Source organism: Rhipicephalus microplus, chromosome 3, assembly GCF_043290135.1.
Source record: "Rhipicephalus microplus isolate Deutch F79 chromosome 3, USDA_Rmic, whole genome shotgun sequence".
Lineage (NCBI taxonomy): Eukaryota > Metazoa > Arthropoda > Arachnida > Ixodida > Ixodidae > Rhipicephalus > Rhipicephalus microplus.
Genome location: NC_134702.1, coordinates 27,369,745 through 27,388,806, shown reverse-complemented (window position 1 = coordinate 27,388,806; position 19,062 = coordinate 27,369,745).

Here is a 19,062-nt window from a genome sequence, read left to right as displayed (position 1 = left end):
TTCTATTCTATTGCTTTAGGCCGTCTACAGGAGTGGGATCGCTTTCGCGTCTATGCGTTTGGTGCAGCAACAATATAGCTACAGCCTTGCCCTATACCAATCTCATTCTCCTAGCGCGGTGATGGAATGAGCTAAAGGACTTCAAGTAACGTTACCTGCTCGGTTCGTTCATACAAAAACCTACGCGGTGCCACGAAAGCATGCCTTTCATTTCTTGAACCAAAAGTTGCGTAAGAAAATTTTGTTGCAGTGCCATTTTTGTTTGTTCAGCAGGGCCGCACTTCGCTAGTTTTCTTGAAAGCGCCGATAAGAGTAAGATCGTGTCTAGGGCAGCACTTTGCTCAAGCACAAGGTGTATGACCTACCGTGCGTGCACCGTTTCTGGTAAGCATAGAGATAAACTTGTGCAACAAAGTCACCAGTCTATTTCACTGGTCCAAACAAAACTCCAAATGCTCCGGGGCAAACTTACTAAATTTCGTAATTTTTGTTGGCGTTGTCATTGTCGTTGTTACTGTTGTTGTGCACAAGTTGCTGGACTCACTAATCCACTATTCGTAAAACAGTAATAAGCAATGTTGAGGCGTTCATCAGGCGAATTTGTTAGCATTCATCCGAGTTGCTTACCAGGTAAATTTTGATATGCTTGCGAGCCATTTGCACGGAACAAAATAGACAGCACAAAAATAATTATTACTATATAGTAATTATGACATCCCTAATTCGAGGCCTTAGAATTTAAGTCATATCCTAGAACAGGAGTAGTTTGAAGTCACTTCACGCAGGGAAGTCACTTAGTTTGAAGTCACTTCACGCATTGCTATTCGCAATGGCAGGCTGTGTCCGCATGGCTGCTGCGGACACGCAACTAAATCTGTCTATTGTAGTGAAGAGAGGGACCTCTGGAGACCACCGCTACGAACGTGCCGTGAAAGCGGCTGCTGCATGTTTGTTTCGCAGGTGCTTGTGTGGCACGTCTGTGCGAGAGCAGATGATCATCAGCGTGACGTGCGTCACATTCTTGTGAGGTGACGTGACCAAGCCACCTACACTGCCACGTCACAGCCCAATTCGGCACCCAGAAACCGAAACCGTAAACTATCCACATAAAAAAGGCAATCATTCTGTCATAGAAATCACTTCCACAAGACGCACATTATCAGATGTCAGAGAAAAACTTGCATCATCTCAACCTAAAAGGAACCATGTGGGAAGGCGAATCAGCACTGGTGTTCACTCGTGTTTCCATTTGTAGTTTCCGCTTGTATGTTTCAGCGTATGTTTCATTTGTGTGTGGAGTTGCGTACCCGTTATGTTACCCCCCTTCGATTTTTGTGTACTATCGTGATTGTTCCGCAAAGTGAACACCCATCGCTGCTAGGAGAAGACAATGGAGTGAGGGAGCACCGCATTATATACGAGCACACAACTGTGGCACCTAGATAAATGGGAGAGGAGAAACGAAGCGGAGGCTGTGCCCTGCCACCTCCTCACGCTCACGCAAGGAGAGGGAGAGGGATGGCGCATGCGCAGTAGGGGAGCGAACCCAAAGCAGAAGTTGCTTTGCATCTAAAATTCCGTCATATGGCATCCAAAAAACGACCTATCGGTCAGTAGCAACACTTGCCAAGCACGCTATACACTGCGCTATGGTCACAGACTCTAGCGACTTTAGAAAAGCTTTTATGTCACACCTTCTTCTCAGAGTGCCATTGGTCAGCGGGGTGGTGTCGCCCTCTTGGAGCGATGAAGTCAAATACTTCATCATTACTGCAGCCTCCGCGATTAGCAGCTGCAACCCGTGTTGTTACGTGACGTCCCATTCGGCACGTCGTCAATAGAAGAGCAATTTCGTCAACGCCTCAAAACACAGTGAGGTGTTGACCTTAGCCCAAGCGTCAACCTCGCTTACTGCGTCCATCCAAACCAAATGTAGCTCTGCGACATGCGCCTGCCTTACGTGGCCAAATACCACGTTTCTCGCTTGCGCTCACCGGAAATCCGTCGTTGTTGTTGTTGTTGTTGTTTCCCTGTGCAAATGGCTCGTACCCAAAGAAGGGGATTGGCCGATTATAAGGTGAATTTGCCCTAAACTTTCAGCAATTCGTCATTCCTACAAAGTTTTTGTAACTTAATTTTGATTTGAAATACCGATATCAAGTTTGATTATGAGCTTATTCGTTATTTGGAGAAAGACGTACCACCCAGCGTCAATGTCAGTGCATCCAACTTGGACGGTGCTGTAGCTGAAAAACACCAATATAAATCATGCAATCTCTCCTGTATCAATGTACAGTACACATTCAATTACATCTGTAGGGCACGTCTTACTTTCTTGTTATATCGATTCCTGAAGGAGGGATCAACCCTTTTCTTTTTATTCTTGTGGACCTCGAGATTTGTTGTATTCCTGCTTCGTGCACGTGCATTGGCCGAAAGGTTACTGAAGACCAAGAAGACACCGAAATGAACCGCGCGATCAGAAGAAGAAGAAGTAAGCGCGTGAGGAGACCAGGTTTTCGATTTTGGCTGCGCAACCCAGCCCTGCCCACCTACAGGTCGTCCCTCTTTTGCCTTGTGGCGACCAGTGACAATGGATTCCGAGCCTCCGTCACACGCGACCGAAACCACGGGTCGCAGCAAGACGTCAATACGGCCTCGGAAGAAAAAAGTTCACCGGAAACCCCGGGGCACCGCCGACGAACAGAGCGCGAATGGCCCGCCGGCTGCGCACCACGTCGTCGAGGTTTCCGAATGCAGCAAGGCGGAAGCTACTCCTTCTGGAAGGATGACCCGGTCGCAAGAGGACGCGGCCCCTCCTGAGTCTCTTACCACCCTCGGCGGCCGGGCTCATTGTACCGATGTAACCAGGCTGGTCGTCAATGGTGCGATCACCACGACGTCGCCGACCTTTGAGCCGCCGAGGGCGGGAGGAATGGCAGCCGCCAAGGAACACGCCACACCGAGTGCTTTAGGCGTGCACAAGACAGATCCTTCCACTCTACATGGGCCTTTTATGCGTCCCGTAACAGGTATAAATAGCGGAGACACTATTTTGGAACATTTCGTGTCACAGCTTGCCGCAAATTGGCTTCTGAATCTTAGAAATAGAAAGTTAAAAATAAAAGCAGTAGGCGCTAGTCTTCGACAATGATTTGAGTTATCACTGTAGATGAGTACTGGAATTTTTTTACTTATTCCTCATAGGGAAAATAAATTATCAGTAAAGTACTTCATACAGAGATCGACAATGTGAACAGCCACAAAATTCCGATTTTAAACTTTTCGAATCAACTGTTGAGCTTTCTCTGAACAGATAACTGCCAAGGTCCCCCGTGAGTGAAGTTCGACCCGCAGCCAACAATCTCGCATCATTGCTCAACGTGATCTCTTTGTAAAATTGTTATCGGTAATTGAGTTACATCTGATAATATTCTCGGAATACTGTGCAAAGCAATAAGACGTTTTTGGGCTTATCAATTGTGTTTAAACATTCGCCGACGCCACGCGAGTGGAAGGTGTGATAAAGCGAGCACGCTCACCAATCTTTTCATCCTTTCTCAGGTCATACCTTGAAGAGATCAGCACTTCCACGTTCGTTTCAAGGAAGCGCGGTCGACACTAACCTCGCAGACCGAGTCCCAAGCCGAGGCGCGAACCGGCCATCGCCCACCAGGCACAGTGCTGAGCTGAGTTTTGCCAGGTCGGCATCAGAGCGAGGTAGCTTAGGCAGACACGCCCCGCATAGCCACTTCCAGCCGATACCCGTGAGTGAGCTCTGTGCTGTTTCAGCATTCACAGGATCTTTGACACATTTCAAGCACCTACCGTTGCAATTCTGTTGTTTGGGCAGTGGAATAAAATTATACCGGCGCCGAGCTCCTGACGTTAACATTCTACATACGAGTTCTCCTGCTTATAGTAAAGTACATTTGCTTTCACTACGTCTCGTGTTCTCAGTGACGGCGAAGTCAGCAGAATTAATCTGAAAGGTGGAAGCTATGCGTGGTCCGGACCACATGCATGTGCGTGGGTGATCCAAGATTCACCGCAAAGCCACCCTTCAGCCCCTTAGACCAGTTATACACCAAAAGAAGCTTCGCAATGGATGTAAAAATTATAACGAATATTTCCCATGCTTCTCACCACAATTCACTTTTGTGAGAAATTTAACGAAACTTTGGAATCTCTAGACACACACACATTCCCACTTCCTTCCTCTCAATATACACCTACAACGCAAGTGCTGTTTGTGGTGTTTGTATTTTCAGTGCAAGCAAGCATAAATGTGTGGGTGTTCATAGTAATTCATAAGTTGCGCTAAATTACTTGCAATAAGAGGAGTTACCAACTAGGCGAACGAGTTTTAAGTAACTGTTTGCCGTTGGTCGCCGGCTCTGGGGAAGTGAAACTAGGAAGCAAACAGCTCTTGCAAACAGGTAGGCTACATTACCTTCAATCGGGGACAGAGGTAACAATTTGGGGGGGGGGGGAGAGGGCACCTTTTTGAAACGCTTTTTGTTCGCTTTGTATGCTATGGCAAAACAAATTATTTCGGGAAGGGGTTGCATGGGTTCGGCGTGCCACCTACTGACTACGCCACTGCCGTCAATCACCTTTGTGACCATATCCCTGCTGTTTAAACACCGACGCGACAACGGCTACAACTAAGTAATGGAATAGGGACAGACTTGATGTCCCGCTATCCTTCTGCTCATTACCCTAGCTCCATCTGCTCACCCCTATGGCCCTGACACAATTCGGCCTGGAGAAAAGAAGAAAAATCATTTTCGAAATTTTATTGGTGTAATACAGAACCCAGTGCGGCCCTTGTCTTTCCACAGCAATCGTTCATGACCTTGCGACTACGCATGACAAGTCAAATATTACTGGTTTGGCTTTAGCATCATTACTACCAGCACATACAACCCAATTCAAAGTGCACAAGACCAATAAAATAGGCTTTCGCGCGTTAGTTTTTGTTCCAGTGTGTTTTTTGTCGTGGTAATCGGGGTTCGCAATGAAGATTGATTGATTGATATGTGGGGTTTAACGTCCCAAAACCACCATATGATTATGAGAGACGCCATAGTGGAGGGCTCCAGAAATTTCGACCACCTGGAGCTTTTAACATGCACCCAATTATGAGCACATGGGCCTACAACATTTCCGCCTCCATTAGAAATGCAGCCGCCACAGCCGAGATTCGATTCCGCGACCTGCGGATCAGCAGCCGAGTACCTTAGCCCCTAGACCATCGTGGCGGAGCTCGTAATAAAGAACGAGCTCGCCAGAAGCTTCTTAGTATATCGTAAAAAAAAAGCATTGGTATATCGCTAACAAACGAGTGTCTGAGGGTTTCAGCATCAAACGCTATTTTAGGGGATTAGACACCTTAGTGGAGCGCTCCGCATTAATTTACGGCAGCTGAGGTTTTTCACGTGCACACAGTCTGTCATAGCATTTCTCCGATTTTGGCAGCATCAAGACGTAGCCATTTCGTTCAGAATTCGAACCCACGCCCTCATCCTCAGCTGCTGAACGCAACAGTAGTCAGTGTCTGATATGGGGAAGTGATGTCAAAACATACGCAATTTCCCTCGGCTGCTGATTACTTTCCCAATGCATTAGATTACGTCTAGGAAACACTCTGAACGTGTGCAACGATCTCCTAAGTTTTGCACCCGTGTTTCCTAATGCAGAAGGTATATAATAAAAGCACTCACGAAACAACATCTTGATCCTTGTTTGATACATTAAAGACTGTTTCTTTAAATCAATGACTATGTTAGCTTTAAAGAAACGTGGGGAAAGAATGACCTTATGTTCGGGTCTTCAGCTAATTTTTCTATCCCAGTGCTATTATGCACTTAAAAAATTTTAAAAAACTGCACGTTGAACACATGGACTGATATCACTTCTCCCACCTGTTTATAGTAAAGCGGAATGTTTATTAATAACGACAAAAAACTCACTTGGTAAACGTTACAGTTACTGTTGATTACAGAGAGGACCAATTAGCTTTTAAAAACAGTCAGAAAAGCATAGCACACGGCACTTTGCTCCTGGCTACATCGTAAGCTATTGCACGATCTTTCTAGGCAAACCCAAGGCCGACGCTGCAACCGTTCGCCATGGTCATCATCAGTGCGCACATAACCACCTCCATCGGAGCCAGCCTGCTTATGGTGGTGCTCTTCACCAAGAGGAACGGCCCCACCGGTGACATGTGCCGGTCTCTCGAGTGTCGCGAGTACACCAAGTTGCTGACGTCATCCATCGACACTACGGTCAGTCCCTGCGACAGCTTCACACGCTTCGTGTGTGGCAACTGGGGGCGCAACAACGAACTGAGCGTGCGTGAGACTCTGTACGAGAGGACTCTGGACCGCATTACAAGGCGCCTATTCCGCGTCGAGGTACCGTCTTCGGGCCAGAACAGTGTCCAGAGGGCTGCCGCTGTGTATCGCAGCTGTCTGAACGTGCTACTCGGCGAATCGGACGAAGTCGCTAACGTTAAGAAAGCTTTGAGCGAGGCTGGCATTACGTGGCCCAGGCATGCCGATACCACTCGTGTCGACCTGGTGCACACACTTATGTACACCTCGTTGAGGCTCGGATGGGACGTCGTGTTGCGCCTGGTGCCTCGCGTGTCCGAAGAGAGCACGACGCTGCTTCTGAAACCCGGCAGGGCCTTCCGACACCTCGTACATCGGCGGCCGAATGTTGGCGAGGCCTTCGATGTCTACTTCAACACCCTCAAGAACGCTTTCGGAAGCGGCGATGGTGACGAGACTAACATTACGGAAACTACGCTCGCCGAGGAGATCATTCGCCACAACCTGACCGCCTGCTACTTGCTTCGAACGCCGCGCCAAGTGCTCTCCGAAGAGACTTACGCGCCACTCGCCGGACATCACTGGAAGGTGGCCCTCAGCAACCTGACGCTACACGTTCGAAACTTGAAATTCGTGACGACGGCGCTCGAGTACGTGGCTGAATTCCTCAACTTTTGGGAGGTGATGGGCGAAATGCAAGCGCACTACTTAACCTCGTGGGCCGTGGTGCAGGTTGCCGCTCTGTACGCCAACCGGAAACTGATCGTCAGCTACCACGGCGGCAGCACCAGGCGTGCGCTCACCTACCACGGCGCTTTCTGCGTCGGCGCCGCGTACGCCTTTTCCCACCGGGCAGTGCTGCTTCATTACAACGAAGAGGTGATGCGTGGCAGCACCCGTGCAGATGCCGAGCTCGTGGCTACAGCCTTAGTGGACGCGCTCTACCGCCGCCTCGCTTCGTGGCCACTCTACCGGGAAGGCGTCCAGTTCGTCGACCAGTGGACGACCCTGCCACAATATTTCCTCGGCTTCGACGTCGAAGACAGAGCGCCCGGCGTCGTTGGCTACGACATGACGAGCTCGTTCGTCGACAACTGGCGGAAATCGACTCTGCTTCCGGAAAGCTCGAACGACTCGGCGGTCATCGACGCCCTCGGCTCGCTCGCCCTGTTGGCGCTATTCTACGAGAGCCGCTCCTTCCAGCTGTTGCCAGTGGTTTCGTCGTACCCGATCTTCGATGTTGGTCTCGTGACTGCGGCCAACTTCGGCGGACTCGGCGGTCAGGTCGCATCGGCGCTAGGACTGCTGCTTCTGGAGGCCTACGGCTCTGCCTACGCCGGTATCGCCGAAGGCGATCGCATCGGCAACCTGACTACGTGCATCACCGCGGAATCGTCTAGTGACATGGATTCCAAGACGACGGTCGCCATGGCACTTACAGCAGCGGCTCTCTTCGACGCCTATTCCGAAGCAGATCCCCTTCCTGCCGTTGTGCCAAGCCTAGAGCGTTTTACCGGCGCCAGGATGTTGTTTGTGTCGCTTTGCTTCACACTCTGTGAAAGCGGCAACAGCAACACTGGGATATGCGATTTCGCGCTGCGCAACGTTGAGGCATTCGCCGATGTTTTCCGATGCCCTCAACAAGCGCCCATGAATCCATCGCAACGCTGCAAAGTGCCTTGAGTGGAAAACCATTCTGCGTGCATCAGTCGGCCTTTATTTGTATGGACTTCGCTACGTTCACCGTTCATCGTGCATCGCAACGCTTTTTTCAAATCGTACTTGTTGGCCACTATAACTCATATTTTCGCCCGATGTTAGTCTTCTTTGGATCGTCTCTTATATTTATCTTAAACTTATACTACTCAGTTATATAATACCGTTTGTTGTTAGATATTTAGTGCGTCATTTTGCGTTCTAAATGAAATACACTGGTGAAACTTGCAGTGGAAGTGCATGCAATTAAGAGCACATTGCTGCAAAATCAGTGCTATAGAATGTGTGTCATGATCTTCACGTTTTATTGTTCCGTTTGTTTGTTTGTTTGTTTGTTTGTTTTTAATGCAAACCCGCCAAACTTATTCCTAGGAAAAATTATCCTTAGAAGTCAGTCCACCAAGATGGAACAGGGGGCTACGGTGCTCGGCTTTTGACCAAAAGGTCGCGGGTTCAATTCCTGCCGCAGCGGTCACATTTCGAAGGAGGCAAAACGGTAGAGGCCCGTGTACTGTGCGATGGCAGTGCACGTCAAAAAAACGCAAAGTAGTACAAATTTCCGAAGCCCTCGACTTACAATCATGTTTCCGGGATGTAAAAGCCCAGATATTATCTCTATAGAAGTCACTTTTCACGTTTCAAACTCGGCGCTCGTATTTCGAGAAGAAAAAGTGAAGGTCCGAACCACTACAACCAAGTTTCTGATGCTTTTCCTTAAAACATGAAATACGTGTACCTACAGTACAGCTCCAGATGTTCGCAACAGAGTGTTCATGTCTTCTTTTGTGATTGTTCAAATTTACGCGAAAATCGAATCAGTTTATCTCTAACCTCACATTTTACTACGTTTAAAGGTCACTTATCCCAATGAAAGAAAAATAAGCTTGTCAAGTCATACGGTTTTCATTCCTTCCTCTTCAGAATTATTGATCAATGCAATCAATGCAGATATTATGGCTGATTCCCTCGTCATAATAAACCCCGGAAATTCATTGACACATTTATTCATTTATTTACGGGGCATCTAATACAGGAGTGCTTATACTGTGGCCCGTGTTATACTGCCTTTTATGACTAGGCCCCTCATAGTTGTACGCGTTGGCTAAGCCTGTATAGCGTTTAGCCATCGGTCAATATTAATATTTACATCATATTGGCGGGACTTGCAGCCAGAACAGACTTTATGTAGTGTATATGCGCAGACTCTTGAGCGCACGGATATACTATATTTCACAAATGCCACCGCTCTTGTTTTAACTTTCGTGTTGTAAATTATCGAAGAAGTAACAAAAGGCCAGAAGGCGCATAGCAAGCGCATTGTAGAGAGTCCAACTCGTTGCCTTAAGGTCATTTACGAAACGATCGCTTCGGCGAGAAGTTAATTTTGCGTCTCTAGAGAACGCTGACGTGGCGCGCATTTCATTAGTGGGGCGGCAATTCGTGATCTCGCTAACTATCTTCACAAACATCCAAATGGTCACGAGGGAGTTTTTCACTAAAGAGGCACTCAAACGCGAGAAACGCGTTGCTGTACATTCCCGACGGGCGCTGGGTCACACATAGTTAACTTTGTTAGTTTCTGGCTTGTAGTACACAACACTGTACGCATAATTATTTCTGCAGCATAAAATGACACTGACAAGGATGTTCGGAGGTAACTGCAGTGTGATTAGTTATGATTAAGATCAAGCTTATATAGCCTTCACTATTTTTGGTTTAGTTTAGTCTGGTATTACTCTGGCGATATTTCGCAGTTACTTCAACTGGAGGTTTACATAAGATGCCGGCTATACAACTTGTGATTATACAATGAAAAGCCCTGAACGGCAGTCGACGCCCATGAAATATGTTGTTGTGTATTGCGGAGAATTTCTCGCGGCTGCTAAAATGTCATTTATCGTAGCTCTATCAACAAGACAGAAGCAAAGCGTGTCGCCATGTAAACATCTGTCATTTTGTTTTCTTGGGAGTATTGAGAGACGGTATATCATTGCCCATTTAGGAACACTTGCGCATTCGATACCACAAGAACATGTAAATGGTACTTGCATGAATAAATGCAAGTCACTGTCGAGTAAAAAATTCAAAGAGCCATAGCGCTACGTCAAAGTTAGCTCGGTATTGCATGCAACGAATTATCAAGAAGCGTGGAGTCTTTCTGTTTACCGCACACTTCTGAATGGTATTTGCAAACGGCGAAATCAATAAGTTGCTGGTATTAACGCAAATGCCTATGGAGCCGCACCGAGCCCTGGCATAGAAATATAGATGCGCCCAGCACGGTGTAATCTCCAGAGTGCACGAGGGGACACAATGTAAGGCGCACAGAATACAGAACGTGTTGCGCCAAATTTTTTTTTTCTTCCAGCCTAACCTTTGTAGTCCACACTTGAGATCACTGACGTGACCAGACTATACGACCCCACGTATTTCGGTGTGAGAGAACACGACGCTTCGCATCTGTAAATGCGTCGTGCGTGACTTGTAGGTAGAATGCACTACTGCCGTATCTCGTGAACCCCCTTATCATTCTTTAAGTCACAAAGTTTGAACACGAAACAGAAAAAATGTCACAGCCCTCTTGGTATAGTTTTACCGGGACCACAGTTGTAGACTAACGCCAACGTCACTTGTAAGTATTTGCTTAGACAAATGAGATTGCGAGGGGTTTGATGTCCTCGCTCGATTCCCACAACAATCGTAATTATTGAGTTGTGAACTGTATAGTGCAGGCATGCTCACAACCTTTGACCTACACCCAAGTATTTCTGTTTGAATGCACAAATGAGACTCGGATGGAATGAATGCCTCACATCTCATTTACAGGGTACGAAGATAACTCTTGTCGATGAAAATAATGCACATGTACATGCAACAAGCTCATTGTTTAGGCTTGTGCAACGAGTTTTTTTTATTATTTCATGAACCGCACAAAAGAAGTGCCAAATTTGGACACAATTTTTCACTAGCATTATTCCTCGCAAAGGAGATTTCTTGCTTAAAAATAACTCTCATGCTCTCTCCGACAACAACAATTCATAAATGGGGCACGTTACCAAGTTGTATTATAGGCAAAGCCCAAAATCAGCCGGGGCAATCGGCTTTCCTTTGGTCGTAGCGGTAAGCACAGCGTGCTTGTATGCAGTTACGGCTTCTGCTGGCCTAACTGCGTAACTTGATTAGTGACAATGTCCTGTTATCCGCGTTGCTTTAGTAAATTACATCAGCCCAGAGAGTTGGCTTCCATACTGGCGAACCTAATCCTGTTTTCTTTGCGACAACGAATAAAACGGAAGTATCGCCACAACACCTTCTACATAGGAGTCGCTGTGTCGCCCACGCAGCACGAGCTTGCCTTACACACTTGCTCTCAGGAGTATCGACAGCACGAGTCGGGATGAGAGCTACACGAGGTTAAGGTACGCCAGTCGAGCTTCACGAGTAGCGGCTGGCATTTACGATGTTACCGGAAAGTTGCATAAATAAAGCAGAGCTCTTCCAGTAATTCGTTCTCACGAGTCAAAGAGGTTGCCTAAGCATATGTGCTCCGTTGACTACCCTACACTCGTAGAAGATAAAGAATAATGATATATGAAATATAGAGAAACAAATATCTATCGGAAAAGAAGGTCGCGTTTACAGGGTTCCACGTTCAAAAGCACCTCGCTCGTAGAGCTGAAAAAGGAGCACGCGGTCTGCAGACCTCGTCAGGTTGAAGATTCGTACGCTTAGTAACTGACGCAAAGCTACGGCTCTCTGGTGAACCACACGTATACGTACGTTTTGCAGCAAACACGGTCAAAATAAAAGAAACAAAAAAATAAAAACGTGCCTGCACAATATAGGCAGCACAGTAAATGAGTAGATAGGCAAAAACCAACCTTCTCGATACGCCTCCTGCAAATACCGAGTGCGGAAAGGAGTGAGATTATAAGCACACATTTATTAAAGCAGTCACGTGCGCTTTGTGATGTAGAAGTGCGCTGCGGGAAATGTGTAGTTTGACACCATGATATTTTTGTTTCGTTGTTTGCCCTGTTTGCAAACACGACCATGTAATCATCATAGCAGCCAACGACGGCGCCCGCAGCGGTGGTGGACGTCGTCATCAAGAACAATACCTGCAGTGATTCCAAGACAGCTTACGCTGCAGTAACTATCAATTTTACACAGACACTCTGAGTAATTTACCACCTAAGAGAGGATAAGAGAGTGATGATATTGAGAAAGTATTATTATGTGCACGAACATTGCGGACGAACATTGCGGAATATTGCGAAAGAAGCCTTGAAGTCCCCTTTAATTAAATTATATGGGGCTGCGCCTGTAAGAGACGGTAATATATAAATATTTTGTAAATTACAAAGTTTGCATTACGTATGAAATTAGGACGTCTCCACTGCAGGACAAATGTTTCTTTTTCATTTATTAACTTTGAGTGTAATAGAGTTGTCATCCCAGTTTCACAATGATGCCATTCGAACAAACCTATATTTACACCAGCTGGAAGTGCAGTTATCTGACTTGCCGAAAAGATAATTCATCACGGTGTTGTTGGTGCATCTTTTGCGTTTTCGTGTGAAGAAGCGAATATATGAAGCCACAAAAAAATAGAAGCCTCGTACATAATACACTCCTTGCTAATTAGAAATCCACAGTGTAGGAAGCACAAATAATTCATAGATTATTTTCCTGTAACAAGGGTCGCACTGCATCCGTTTAATCATTATGCAGTTTCTTCGTTAGGGATGTCCTGACGAAATGTGAGACCTACTGTCAACTAAACTATTCGCAGACGGGTCATTAGCGCGAACCATTAATCTCGTACTGTAATTAGGGAAGGGAAGCAATGCTTTTTATACTGCGTTTTCATCGTGTGTGTTTAGAAAAATGGTTAACGAATTAGAGCACTTGGTACTCTACTATGAGAGATCTTAAAGCCGTCCCATGTGCCACAGCACGTGATCGCCGACGAGGCCCTGCTGACAAAAAATTAGGAGAATTTTCCTTGAGTTGGCAGCTCTGTGTTTAGTCAACAACTGGTAACGTACCTCCACACAAGCTTCATTGCACACAGCAGCTCCCTTGTCGCGGAGTTTAAATTGGCCCCCGTGAAGGCACGTGTACAGAAACTCTGTGCGAGAAATTAACCCCCTCAAATAACACGGCAATCTACTTGTACACCCGACTTCGACGAATGACAATTATGTGGCGCCATAAGCATTTCAATGAAAATTGCGTGGTGGTGCTAACTATAACTTAACTTCTTCACTAGCACCGTCATAGGCTTCCTCAAAACCACAGTTGACTCAACGATGAAGGAAGAAAGAAAATATGGCAGGTGTTTTTTTTTTTCACTGCTCCCGGTCCCGTCCTCGAGTGTAGCGAAGCGCAGTATATGCAAATGAATACTTTTTCTACGATATTGTTTTCATTTTTCGTGCTTTCTCGCTTCATCTGTTGAGAACTGTGTGCACAAAATTTCATTTCCCTAATTTTTTTTTCACTGTAAATTCAAGATAGCGCGGGGGGACAGAAATAGAATATCCACTAGGAAAAATCCAAATTCGGTGTACGTAGCAAGCTGTCTGCGTAAATCTCAAATCCTCTGTAGTTTTGCTGTCAAACGAAGTCAATTCCTATAAATTTGCGAGGAAAGTACTCTTGCTCCGAGTGTTCCCGTTTACATTTATTCCGTTCATTCACGTGGGTGCATTAAGCACAGAATGCACTTTACTTCTTTTTTTCAAGGATTCTCGCTAAGCTATGGTTCAAAATTTACTTTGTTTGGCATGTATAGCAGTAAACATCACATGTTAAAGTAGAAGAGGGAACAATAAATCGAAGAATTTCATAAATAATGGGTACATTGCATGTACTTTGCCATGATGATAGATAGAGAATGTGGGTGTCTGGAACGCGCTTCTTCTTCGTTGTCATCAGCATCATCGTCATCGTTAGCGGTGGCTACGGTGCACAACGCCGACAACGGGCAAGCCTCGACCTTAAGGAGCCCGATTCACTCCTAAAGACTTTCAACGCAGTACTTCGTAAAAGTAAGAAGAGGAAATACGAAAAGGTATAGCCAGAAAACGTAAAACATCGATGGTGCGTCAATATGTAGCACCGAAGAAAATGAAGACCTTTCTAGATCTCAGTACATGTGTGGCAAGGTCTAGTATCGACTTGATACGCCGAAGCGGAATTATATGGCACATAGCTTTTGCAGACGTTAACTTTCCGAAGCAAAAGGGAGGTGGACGATGTAGTTCGGTAGAAATGCGACATACGCCTATAAGATGACAATAAAATGAAACTAAGTTCCGCAAAAGGAAAGAGGCTGCAAATTGTCAGCGCTGAAGTCGAGAAAGAAAGTACGGAAAGAACTGCTTGAAAGAGCTCGCTTCTGGGGAGGCATTGCCGCTGTGTAGAAACAAACTACGCCTGTAAATAAAAGGTTCTCCCAGGAAGAATCATTTAACCAGAAATGATGTCTTTGTTCACTTCGTTTCGGAAACAGAGAAAGAAATAAACAGCCTGCAAGCTCCGTCTCAAGTGGAAGCAAATGTGAGCGCGTCGGAGACCACCCAGCATATATATACTGCTGTCAGGTTTACAGGTGCGCAGTTTGTAGAAACTGGGTTGGCTCTTACACCAGAACTTACCGAAAAAGCCCGTCTCAGAAAAACAGCCTCTAGTTTTGCACAGCCCGAAATAGTGAATGCACGGACAATCCAACGCTCGCAGACCAAAAATAACACCTTACTTTTGCATGTGAGATTGCCGATTTGGGTGCTCCACAAAAGAACCTACAGGAGCGGTGAGACAATTCACCTAGCAACAGTTTTTCAGGAAAAATCGAAGAAAATGAGCGAGTTGCCTGTCAAGTGCTTGCCTCCTTTAGAACGTACAGCCTCACGAGCTTTGAAAAGCACGACGACGATGGGTTCTGTCGGCACTTCCTGCGAGTTTCGTTCACGTGGTGTCGGAAACCATTGAGGCTCACACCTGAGTCGCAAGATTTATCCTCTCCGCACAAGACTAAGAGTCATAATTCCTAAAGCTTCTTTTTGAGGCTGCTTTGCGAGAAGAAATAAGAAAAATTATGTTTAGTAAATCGAAGCGCCAATGTTGATACACACAGGCCACTAAGGAAGGGTAATATGAAGAAGCGGGAAGATTCCGCTTGGCGACAACCACTCTGCAGTAAGACTTTACTTCTCTAACCCCCGTATTCACAAACGCTCCTCGACTTGCCTTTCACCCTTCACTTGACAGAGTTGAGCACTGCTCCGCTGCTCGGCTGAGAATGACGCTGCGCTGCTCAAGAATAGCAGCAAATTATCACTGATATGCAGTGACTAGCCCTGCCTAGAGATGGCGCTCCCATCGGCTCTCTCAAGTGAAGGTGGAGCGTTGAATGAAGGGGCGTTCTAGAATACGGGCGTAAATTGTGCGACAGTCACTGAGCATGCCAGCGTCCTTCGTTTACTATAGCGGAAGATAAGGTGTGACATTAGGTGAAAACACGCCCGATGCTCCTCACGCGAAGTGTACGCGTGCTAAATGCAAACTTGTAGTGTTTCCGCACTGATCTTTTCTGCAGCCGTCTTAACGTATGCGTGGAAACGGTTTGCAATGATAAGGAAGTAAATATGGCGTCGAAGGTAACCATGTTGGTTAGGGGGGCGGGAGTTTGTGAGGAAGGGAAGCGATGAGCGAGAATGAAATTGAAACAGGAGAATTTTCCTAGCCTCCAACGTATGCTAAGTTCACATTTTCATTCATTCATTCATTATCAGCCTGACTACGTCCACTGCAGGACAAAGGCCTCTCCCATGTTCCGCCAGTTAACCCGGTCCTGTGCTTGCTACTGCCAATTCATACCGACAAACTTCTTAATCGCATCGCCCCACCTAACCTTCTGTCTCCCCCTGTGATGTGTGGTGCGCGTTCAAAGTGCGCGCCTTCGAAAAGTGCGCGTCACGGAAAAAAAAAAAAAAAAAAAAACAAAAGGAGAAATACCAGAGTGCACGTGCGGTGCTGCTTAAACAAGAATGACGACGTTAAAGAGCGTCAAGCACGAGGATGCGTGGCAGGACGTGAAGTAAACAAAAGGTAAAACATCCAATGGGCAGCGAACACGGAGATTTCAAGGCCCAATGGCTTGACACCACGAAACAGTAGTATCTCCAATGAGAACGAGACAAGTGGGCCAGAGCTGAAGCAGGAGCCTGGGGAGACCAGAGCAAGGGGATTCGAGGCAGGCAGTGCAAGCGGAAGGTCGTCACCGGACCGGGCGCTGAAGATGGGCCGTTGGGTTCCGGACCCGAGCCTACAGGACTTCCACCGGCCGGGGCCTCCTGCTGTCGGGTTCCCGCTCCAAAGGACCGTGGCCATCCGGTCCTGAACTCCTTTCTAGAGCCTGCGGACTTCGGTTCCGGCAGGCGAGCTACAGCCGTCGGGCTCCGGGCCCGAGCTGTGCGCCCAGCTGCTTGACTAGGTCGACCCTAGTTCCCGGACGCGTCGCCACCAGCCTGCGTTCTCCCGTCTCCGACGTGTCCACGCTCCTCAAGCCGAAACCATCACGATTTGGTAGGGCTTTTCGACGTGTCGCCAGCAGCCAGCGTTCCCTCGTCCTCGTCCAGCCCACGCATCACAAATTGGCGTCCGCGACAGGACAAAGTCGTTTGTTTTTCCAGTAGATTTTTTGACGCGGTTAACACGATGACGAACACGTGGGAGTTAATTGAGTTGGCGGATAAAATGGGACTGACGGGAGCGGAGTTTAGAGTATGGTACGAGGAGCGGATGGAGAGGGAGCGTGAGCAACGGGCTGCAGAACGAAAGGCGGCGAAGGAAAAGCTTGAATTGGTGCTTAGAGCTAAGAAGGAGGAGCTAGAGCGCGTAACGCGTGAAAATAAAGTGTTGCTAGAGCGTCAGACACGCATACTGAAGCAGCAGCTCCAATTAGAGAGGGTGGACTTCGAGCGGCGACTCGAGCTTGCGATGGCGAAAAGGGGGCAGCTGGCGATGCAGAAGGTCGAGCAAGCGGTGAATGTTTGCTCCGATAGCAGCGTTTGCTGGAGGGAAGTCGATTCCTGCAAGGTTGGCCTCGAACCTCGCGACAGCCTTACTTCGGAGCGAGAAGCTCAGATAGAGGAAGGCAGAGAGGTGGACAGCCAAGAAGGCAGGAGTCATGAGGAGTTTGTTGAAGCGACGGAAAGCTTCTCTGGCTGGGAACATATTACTTCCGTTAGCTGCTTGGGGACCTCTGAGAGGCCAAGCACCTATGAAGAAGAGCGCCTGGATATGGGCGACCTAGAAGCTGTGGAAAATGTGGTGGAGCAAAGCTTCGATAGCAGGGAACAAAGAAGTTCCATTCAGAATGAGGTGTGTATCAGAACGTCTCAAAGGCCGAGCACATTTCGGGAAGGGGTAGGGCTACCTCTCAATAGCTCCATGGAAGGAGCGCTAGAACGTCATTGGGAAGATGGCAGCGAATGCCATGAAGGCTCTGATATAGTGGCCACTGATTGTTTTGTACCGACAGAGGTAGCAGCAGGCACCACGTCAATGGTCCTAGACCATACATATATCTCACTCAGAGAGAGAGGGGATTCTAGTTCACAGGATAGCGTAACTGCTATTTGTCCGAGAAAACACGATGGGAGTGCTGAAGCACTCTTCAAAATAAACAGTATCGAATCGGAGGTGGGCTCGATAGTAGGTATGGAGAATGCCAGACAGGGTCTTGAACCTGAGAACGTGATTGGTTTTGAACCTATAATTAAGTCCACTCAAGATGAGCTGTATAATGACCGAGCACAACGGCATCCCTTCTCAAGAATCCAGGAACCTCACACGCTTGTCGGAGCGTTTGGGCTTGCTGAGGGCACCCCGAGCTTGTGTTCATTAGATGGTGAATTAAAAGAAAGCATTTGTGTGAGAGATTGTGGCATTTGGACATTCGTGTCTCAGTGCGTTTCGTGTCGACGCCGACGGCTCGAGACCGCGCCCTGTTCCTCTGTGACCGGTAAGCGTTCATGTGGCCGGCGGGGGCGCAGACACGCGTTTCAGCGAAAGTGCATAAAAGCATGTTTGCCACAGTTACTTTCGAAACGTGCGAGAAGGGCAGTGCGTCTGGTTTGGGACGCGATAACCTGAGTGTAGGGTTAGAAAACCGGTAGCTCTTTCTGGACTTCGACTTTTAGATGCGGACACAAGTAGCTTTGTCCATAGTCGATTTTGTAGTAAAAAGGTTTATTCCGGGTTTCAGAACTTTTAAATGCAATTGGGTGAATCTAAAGTTTAAGTGTGGACATTTGGACGATGTAGCGAACTGTAGCCCGGTGATGTGTTGAACTGCGTGGTGCAAATATGTGGTTTAATTGTGACGTAGTGCAGAACGCGCACTCATCGGCAGTTTTTTTTTCTAAAAAAAAAAACTTGAATAAAAGGGGGGCGTATGTGATGTGTGGTGCGCGTTCAAAGTGCGCGCCTTCGAAAAGTGCGCGTCACGGAAAAAAAAAAAAAAAAAAAACAAAAGGAGAAATACCAGAGTGCACGTGCGGTGCTGCTTAAACAAGAATGACGACGTTAAAGAGCGTCAAGCACGAGGATGCGTGGCAGGACGTGAAGTAAACAAAAGGTAAAACATCCAATGGGCAGCGAACACGGAGATTTCAAGGCCCAATGGCTTGACACCACGAAACAGTAGTATCTCCAATGAGAACGAGACAAGTGGGCCAGAGCTGAAGCAGGAGCCTGGGGAGACCAGAGCAAGGGGATTCGAGGCAGGCAGTGCAAGCGGAAGGTCGTCACCGGACCGGGCGCTGAAGATGGGCCGTTGGGTTCCGGACCCGAGCCTACAGGACTTCCACCGGCCGGGGCCTCCTGCTGTCGGGTTCCCGCTCCAAAGGACCGTGGCCATCCGGTCCTGAACTCCTTTCTAGAGCCTGCGGACTTCGGTTCCGGCAGGCGAGCTACAGCCGTCGGGCTCCGGGCC